Below are 9,777 nucleotides of genomic sequence, written 5' to 3'. Positions count from 1 at the left end.
TCCCCCAGATAGCCTTAACAGAGTGTTGGGGCAAGTGCTGTTAGCGAGCAACCTATGAAGGCCGGCACGGCACACGAGGGGGTGGGTGGCCAGCACCACGCCCGGCCGCCTTTGTCTCCCCATTGGCGATGTTTACACACCGCACCAGCTACTCATTTGAGGCTGAGTCGACCTAGGGGAGGCTCAGGACCGGTTCAGATATTCGTCACCGGTGTTGGCCGTGAGCGGGAATCGAAACCCGGGTTGCTGAGTTCGTAGTACAGCGCGCTAACCACGACACTACCGCTCCCCACACACATACACACACAAACATACAACATCAAACGCATGGCACCCAGTGTCACGCACAGGAACGTGGAGTAACATTACTTAATATACACAATTAGCTTCCGATATAATCGGTGAGAGATACAATTTGGAGCCGATCGCGTAAAATGCACCTCGCCGAGTCGAGCGAGCGACGGATCTTGAGCTTCTACCCGTGCACGAGGTCGCCACGAGGTTCTTCTCGACGGGATAGCAGCCTTCGTAAGCCTTCGTAAGCCTTCGTAAGCCTTCGTAAGCCTTCGAAAGCCTTCGTAAGCCTTCGTAAGCCTTCGGTAGTAGCAGTAGCAGCAGCAGCAGAGTGGCAGTGGTTTAAAGTTTGGGCGAATTCACCAATTAAGAAGCTGCTGCCGCCACTTATCGTTCGCTACGCCTCCACGTGCCACCACCGAACCGCAGTGACGTCACAAACCACAGCTGGGGGGAGGGGTGTGGAGGGGCGGGGCGGGTGGTGTTGTAGAATGAATCTTCTTGGTTCTTTCGGTAAAGTCACGTAGAAGGGAAGTAATAAAACAATAAAAATAAAACATAATAAAATAATTATCACGACGTTTCGGCCACAACGCAAGCAGCCGTCCTCAGGTGAAACCAGGTCTGTCGGGGAGACAGCGTCTGAATGTTGTAGAATTTGTTGAGTTGTAATACGGTAATTTAACAAGTAGTAGTAGTAGGGATTTGAGTTGTTACGGTAGTTTAACAAGTAGGAGTAGCAGGGATTTGAGTTGTTACGGTAGTTTAACAAGTAGGAGTAGCAGGGATTTGAGTTGTTACGGTAGTTTAACAAGTAGTAGTAGCAGGGATTTGAGTTGTTACGGTAGTTTAACAAGTAGTAGTAGCAGGGATTTGAGTTGTAATACGGAAGTTTAACAAGTAGTAGTAGCAGGGATTTGAGTTGTAATACGGTAGTTTAACAAGTAGTAGTAGCAGGGATTTGAGTTGTAATACGGTAGTTTAACAAGTAGTAGTAGTAGGAATTTTAGTTGTAATACGGTAGTTTAACAAGTAGTAGTAGCAGAGATTTGAGTGGTAATACGGTAGTTTAACAAGTAGTAGTAGCAGGAATTTTAGTTGTAATACGGTAGTTTAACAAGTAGTAGTAGCAGGGATTTGAGTTGTAATACGGTAGTTTAACAAGTAGTAGTAGCAGAGATTTGAGTTGTAATGCGGTAGTTTAACAAGTAGTAGTAGCAGAGATTTGAGTGGTAATACGGTAGTTTAACAAGTAGTAGTAGCAGGGATTTGAGTTGTAATACGGTAGTTTAACAAGTAGGAGTAGCAGGGATTTGAGTTGTAATACGGTAGTTTAACAAGTAGGAGTAGCAGAGATTTGAGTTGTAATACGGTAGTTTAACAAGTAGTAGTAGCAGGGATTTGAGTGGTAATACGGTAGTTTAACAAGTAGGAGTAGCAGAGATTTGAGTTGTAATACGGTAGTTTAACAAGTAGTAGTAGTAGCAGGGATTTGAGTTGTAATACGGTAGATTAACAAGTAGTAGTAGCAGAGATTTGAGTTGTAATACGGAAGTTTAACAAGTAGTAGTAGCAGGGATTTGAGTTGTAATACGGTAGTTTAACAAGTAGTAGTAGCAGAGATTTGAGTTGTAATACGGTAGTTTAACAAGTAGTAGTAGCAGGGATTTGAGTTGTAATACGGTAGTTTAACAAGTAGTAGTAGTAGGGATTTGAGTTGTAATACGGTAGTTTAACAAGTAGGAGTAGCAGGGATTTGAGTTGTAATACGGTAGTTTAACAAGTAGTAGTAGGGATTTGAGTTGTAATACGGTAGTTTAACAAGTAGTAGTAGCAGGGATTTGAGTTGTAATACGGTAGTTTAACAAGTAGTAGGAGCAGAGATTTGAGTTGTAATACGGTAGTTTAACAAGTAGTAGTAGCAGGGATTTGAGTTGTAATACGGTAGTTTAACAAGTAGGAGTAGCAGGGATTTGAGTTGTAATACGGTAGTTTAACAAGTAGTAGTAGGGATTTGAGTTGTAATACGGTAGTTTAACAAGTAGTCGTGGTAGTAGGGATTTGAGTTGTAATACTACTTGTTAAACTACCGTATTACAACTCCCTGCTACTACTACTACAATATTATTCATAATAAAGGTTTTTTTTGGGGGGGGGGGTTGGTTTGATCGCATAAATAAATTAATGTGTCGTCAAACCACCGCTGACACCACCCGACGGAGCCATCTCGTGAGGTCGTGCCTCGTTAACAGACCGTGTCGATGAGTTACACAGGTTCATCACACCGTGACGCTCCGCTGGTGATGTCACCACGGTAAGTTGTTGATTGACGTCGATGATCAGAAGTATCGCAGGGATTACATAACCTTGACCCCCTCGATCTTTCGACCGAAACTGGAGGACAATTCTGGATAATCGCCCGGATGCAGAAGCTGGCTGCACCTTTATCATCTCGATGTAAATATAAAAATAACGCCTTGTATCATACTGGTAAAAAAAAAAAAATTCTGGCCTGTTTTTAGACAAATTTCAGGGTTCATATTCGTAGGTTTTTTCGGTAAAGTCACGTAGGTAAAACATTTTAATTAATACAAAAATAACGACGTTTCGGAGGCAACAGGGTGCTGATTACAAATCTGATCTCAGATTTGCTCTATCACATCTCATTTTTATGCTATCGACATACCCCATTTTCATTGATTTTACCCGAAATTAACTCTGTCACTTATGATTGCAAGTTGTTGCGAGTCAGTGACTGCTTTAGTGTTAAAATATGGTGCTGTATTTTTAGGATAGTGTGTTTATAATATCATTTTATGTAGATATCCACATTTATTTAATATCTTTCTTCTGCAGTTTTTATTGAAAATGCAATATTTGATATCTCAAAAACCTGATGTGATAGACAAAAACTGATGCCAGATTTGGAATCAGCACCCCAAAATGACCTTAGAAACCGTTGGAATACCTTACGCCAGAAAAAGTGTGTTGAGCAGTGTTATTGAACGACAAGAAATCTATCATCTCTGCACGGGATGTTTGGCCCATTTCCTGCAAGCGCGAGAGGCTGAAACTCAAAGCTCCGCACAGACGGATTCAATAATCCACCGGCCTTACTATCAATCTCCTGGCTACACCGCAGCACAAGCCTCGGCTTTGTGCTGCGAGACCACGCGAGCCACCGTGATAGAGACAGAGACCACCCCGTGTCCTCGATCTATCTGCTATGAAGAAGGGCCATTATCCGAAACGTCGTCCATCATATACTTTTACCTGCAAGGCCACACACACACACAGTGTTGTTGTTGTTGTTGTTGACGAACGTGTTGTGGGTTGTTTATTTTTGTTACGTGTACACCGCTGCTTTCAACGCAGTATCACCGCAAAATTTGTTTAGATGCGTTATCGTTCAATCGCCTGCACGGTATCCATGCCGCAGCCTGCAACGCCCCACCCTCCCTGCCACCCCCTCCCCCCAGCCCTCCCCCCCCTCCACTGTTATACAATTACCACGATATACTAATAGGGGTTTTCCCCCTTTTTTCTGGCAACAAAACTGACACCTTTTGCAAGGAATCATGCTTACATTAACCACAATACTTGCAGTCAAATGCAAACAAAAAACAATACTCTGATCATTTATGCATTGTCCTTGAAACTGATTGGTCCACACCAGAGACAGCTTTCTTTAGAGCCTAGTCTCATATGGTGTTCGACCAGATGACGCCAAAAGGCGCACAGTTCAAAGACAACGCACTACCAGAGTAATGAGAGCTCGGGGCGAGCAGCTACATCATGAGACCTCCTTTGCCAGTAGCAAAATATACCAATAGGGTTTTCCCCCTTTTTTCTGGCAACAAAACTGACACCTTTTGCAAGGAATCATGTTTACATTAACCACAATACTTGCAGTTTTGTGGCCAGAAAAAAGGGGGGAAAACCCTATTAGTATCTTCTTGGTTCTTTCGGTACGTGACTTTACCGAAAGAACCAAGAAGATGAATCCCTGCAGTCACGAAAGCTTTAAACCCTATTAGTATATTTTGGTACTGGCAAAGGAGGTCCCATGATGAAATTACCACGATGTCAACTATATTTATTTAGTGGCAAGGACCGGAGCAAGAGCACCTCGGTCAACGTGGATGATCCATGAATCTGAGAGTTGGTCTTCTAAAACTCTGCCCCCACGGATGTCTGAGAGGCAGGGGAGCTGTGTTAGTCCAAGCGTCTCGGGGTTTGGACGTCCACAACAATAACAACAACAACAACACACCGCTCCAGCCGAGGTTAACAACAAAGGGTTGCCGTTGTCAGTTCGGCGCGCAGCATGGAGGCTTCCTACTCTTAGTTTTTTCGGGAAAGTCACGTAGGTAAAAAAATGAAATACAAATTAATGAAAATAAAAGAATAAAAGAATAATATTATTTTATTTTTATTAATTTTATTATTATTATTTATTATTATTCTTTTATTTTTATTAATTTTTATTTCATTTTTTTTCGGTAAAGTCACGTAGGTAAAAACATGAAATAAAAATTAATAAAAATAAAAGAATAAAAAATATATTATTTTATTTTTATTAATTTTAATTTCATTTTTTTTCGGTAAAGTCACGTAGGTAAAAAAATGAAATAAAAATTAATAAAAATAAAAAAATAAAAAAATATTCTTATTTTATTTTTATTAATTTTAATTTCATTTTTTTACCTACGTGACTTTACCGAAAAAACTAAAGAGTATGAATCCTTGCAGTCACGAAAGCTTCAAATCTAGAATGGAGGCTTCCTGTTGCCAAAGCTCTGATGGAGCTCCCACCTCCTGTCTCACAGCCAGGCGTGTGAGTGGCATCAACGGCATTGACCGTGATGACCTATTGACCTTGACCGACTTTCGAACTCTTTGTACGGACCTTGGGCTTCTTTGGCACCGTAACCTTGCCAAACGCGCTAATCGGAGCGGAGGACGAAAAAAATGATGGACAATCGTTTCAAAATGTTGATGTTCATTATTCGATTGAAAGCTTTCGTGACTGCAGGGATTCATATTCTTGGTTCTTTCGGTTAAGTCGCGTAGAAGGGAAATAATAAAAAGAAAACAATAAAATATAATTGTTTTATTTTTAATAAAATATTATTGTTTACATTTTTTTTAATGTATTGTTTATTTTTATAATTGTATTATTTCCCTTCTACGTGACTTTGCCGAAAGAACCAAGAATATGTTCATCATTATTCCTACAATTATTTCGCAGAGCCACGTCGGGTCAGGCGAGAGGGTTACTCGGTTTGGAACAACATTCAACAATGGGGGTAAGCGTAGCAGCCAACAAAAGGTTGTTAAACCACTGATTTTGATGATTTTGCTGCTGAACATTTCCACGTGACGATAAGAAACTTGGTCGAGCTATCGTTTGTGAGCAGGTCACTTCTGAAAAATAACTACATGCAAAGTTGAGTTTTATTTGCGTGTTATTTTTGTTAAAAGTGATTTATTTACCTTTCCTATACTCTTGCTGCTATAAGTGTCCAAACGATGGGCCACCTTTTAAAGCTTTCGTGACTTTACCGAAAGAACCAAGAATATGATGGGTCACCCTGTTTTATTATCATTTGTCGTTGCCAGGTCGCTTCTGAACAATAAGTTAATATTTCGATTTAAAGCTTTCGTGACTGCAGGGATTCATCTTCTTGGTTCTTTCGGTAAAGTCACGTAGAAGGGAAATAATAAAATAATAAAAATAAAACATAATAATTCTCATGACGTTTCGGCCACAACGCAAGCAGCCGTCCTCAGTGAGAATTATTTTATTATGTTTTATTTTTATTATTTTATTATTTCCATTCTACGTGACTTTACCGAAAGAACCAAGAAGAAGAATAAGTTAATACTGGTAGGAACCCCCTGGTTACACCAGCCCACAGGAGATTATTGTGTCCGTCCGTCCGTCGTGCAGGGAGGGGCTGGGTGGGGAGGGAGGGGCTGGGTGGGGAGGGTGGGGCTGGGTGGAGAGGGGCGAGTAAGAGAGAGGGGAGAGGGGGGGGAGAGAGGGGAGGGAGAGGGGGGGGCTCACGGGGACGTAAACAGCCCAGGGCGCCGTGACCGCGAGAGTGACCGCTGCCCTTCCTGGGTCCACCACCTGCCCGACCCAGCCCGGCCCCCCGCCCCCCACTACCCAGACCCAACACCCCGCCCCGCTCCACACACCCTGTACCCCACTACCCATAACCCACCACCCCACTACCCCGCACCCCACTACCCATAACCCACCACCCCACTACCCATAACCCACCACCCTGAACCCCACTACCCATAACCCACCACCCCGAACCCCACTACCCATAACCCACCACCCCGAACCCCACTACCCATAACCCACCACCCCGAACCCCACTACCCATAACCCACCACCCCATTACCCATAACCCACCACCCCACACCCCACTACCCATAACCCACCACCCCACACCCATAACCCACCACCCCATTACCCATAACCCACCACCCCACTACCCATAACCCACCACCCCACTACCCATAACCCACCACCCCATTACCCATAACCCACCACCCCACACCCCACTACCCATAACCCACCACCCCACTACCCATAACCCACCACCCCACTACCCATAACCCACCACCCCATTACCCATAACCCACCACCCCACACCCCACTACCCATAACCCACCACCCCACTACCCATAACCCACCACCCCATTACCCATAACCCACCACCCCACACCCCACTACCCATAACCCACCACCCCACACCCATAACCCACCACCCCACACCCCACTACCCATAACCCACCACCCCACTACCCATAACCCACCACCCCACTACCCATAACCCACCACCCCGCAGCCCACTACCCATAACCCACCACCCCACTACCCATAACCCACCACCCCATTACCCATAACCCACCACCCCACACCCCACTACCCATAACCCACCACCCCACACCCATAACCCACCACCCCATTACCCATAACCCACCACCCCACTACCCATAACCCACCACCCCACTACCCATAACCCACCACCCCGCAGCCCACTACCCATAACCCACCACTCCACTACCCATAACCCACCACTCCACTACCCATAACCCACCACTCCACTACCCATAACCCACCACCCCGCACCCCACTACCCATAACCCACCACCCCACTACCCATAACCCACCACCCCGCAGCCCACTACCCATAACCCACCACTCCACTACCCATAACCCACCACTCCACTACCCATAACCCACCACTCCACTACCCATAACCCACCACCCCGCACCCCACTACCCATAACCCACCACCCCACTACCCATAACCCACCACCCCCGCTACCCTTGACCCCTTCGTCTCTCCAAGTGACGATGTTTTTAACGCACCACACCGGGTAACCCATTGGAGGCTGAGTCGACCTAGGGGGGGCCCAAGTGGCCGTGAGCGGGAATCGAACCCGAGGGACGCCGGGTTCGCAGCGCAGCGCGCTAACTGCTACTAAACCACCGCTCCCCCCCCCCACACACACGACACACCAAGGCAGTCATTATCATATATATTGGGACACACACACACACACCCCCCCCCCCATATTCAAATATGCTCAAAATGTCCCCTACCATATATTGCTATAAAATATATTTCTGTGTTTTTTTTATCGTGGTTATGGTTTTACTTTATTAATCCCTAATCTCTGCCATTACATGCTATGAAACAAGAAAAGGTAAAAAAAGAAAAAACAGAGCAATGTAATACAATACACTATTAGACATTATTGTATGTGTTAGTGAATTTTTTAATATTTTACACAGGAAATTCGTTTTCAAATGTAGATATTTTTCTGGGGGGGGGACCCCCAGACCCCCTGGAAGAGTTGGTCCCCCCCAATATTGACTCCATGGCTACGACCTTGCGACACACACACACACTACACACACACACAGCATGCGCCACACCCTGCACCAACACCCCTCGCCCCCCTAACCCGCACAGCACCGTCGCCTCTTCTAGAACAATGACGTTGGATCGAGCAGCGGACGGAGCGTGCGGAGGCAGGGAAGGCGTTTCTAAGTCGTGCTTCGCGTCACCACGTGGCGAGAGAGTGGCACGAGTCACACATTGGCCGCTGTGAGTGAAGTAGACGGCACGTGGCTGCTGGTGGTACTACGAATTAATGCCACGTCGTAGGAATAACTGGGGCGGCCGCTGGAATTCGAACCGCGAACCTCTTGCCACGCACCGTCTCGCGGCCCAAGGGAGGAAGTTTGAAGACTGTGGGGAGGGCGGGCGGTCGTGAGGATGGATTGAACGTGTTGATGATTGATGATGACTGTAATGGATTGCGGGGAGAGAGAGAGAGGCAGGAGGGTGTGCGGTTTGGAGGTGGTCGTGTGTTGACTGGGAATGGATTGAACAATACGGTGGATTGAGGATGATGGTGACGACGACGATGATGATGATGGATTGTAAGAGGAGGGGTGTCTAGGAAAGAGTCGGCACATTCGGCTGATGTTGATGGATGGATTGATTATACTGGATGGATTGAACACGATGATGATGAAGACGATGTTAATGGATTGTCAGAGGAGGGGAGGAGGGGTGTGTATGGAGGAGTCGGTACATTCGGCTGATGTTGATGGATGGATTGATTATACCGGATGGATTGAAACGACGATGATGAAGACGATGTTGATGGATTGTCAGAGGAGTGGAAGAGGGGTGTGTATGGAGGAGTCGGTAACATTCGGCTGATGTTGATGGATAGATGGATTATATAATTATACCGGATGAATTGACCACGATGATGATGATGGATTTTAAGACGTGGGCGTTGGAGGTCGGCTGTGTGTTGACTGCGGACTGGAGGAGACGAGGGGAGTTCGGTTGGGGGGGGGGGTCGGTTGGGGGGGGAGGGTTCGATTGGAGGGGGGGTTCGATCGGGGGAGGGTTCGATTGGGGGGGGAGGGTTCGATGGGGGGGGGGGGAGTTCGATTGGAGGGGGAGGGGGGGTCCCCCGGGCGGGCGCTGCGTGAGTCACACGCACGTGCGGGATCTGTAACATGGCGATGCACGCGGTTTTCCGTGGCCCGGGCCCTCCCTACCAGAGCTAGAATCGCTCCACCCAGAGACGACCTCCGTTTCCTCCCCCCCCCCTCCCCCCCCGTGGCCACACGGCTCCCGCCAGCCACTCGGGTCAAAGGCGCAACCCTTCAAAGTGCCCGCTCACGCCACTGCTTAGCAGAAAGGGAGGCCCTTGCCTCAATCCCACTGGGATATTTGCACACAGCGTTGGTGTACGGTGATTTTTCTCTGCAATATTTTGCTGTCTTTTCTTGGATTTTCTGTTTGCACATAGTCACTTTAAGATGTTTTCTTGTTCGTGTTTTTGTTTTTTGTTTGTTGCGGTTGCACCCGATTCAAGAGCCGAATGGCTCACAGGGCTATACCTAATAAAGAAACTTTGAAACGTTGAACT

This window comes from Lampetra fluviatilis, chromosome 62 (assembly GCF_964198595.1).
Source record: "Lampetra fluviatilis chromosome 62, kcLamFluv1.1, whole genome shotgun sequence".
NCBI lineage: Eukaryota > Metazoa > Chordata > Hyperoartia > Petromyzontiformes > Petromyzontidae > Lampetra > Lampetra fluviatilis.
The sequence above is the reverse complement of the archived record's forward strand: the minus strand, read 5'-3'. Positions refer to the sequence as shown.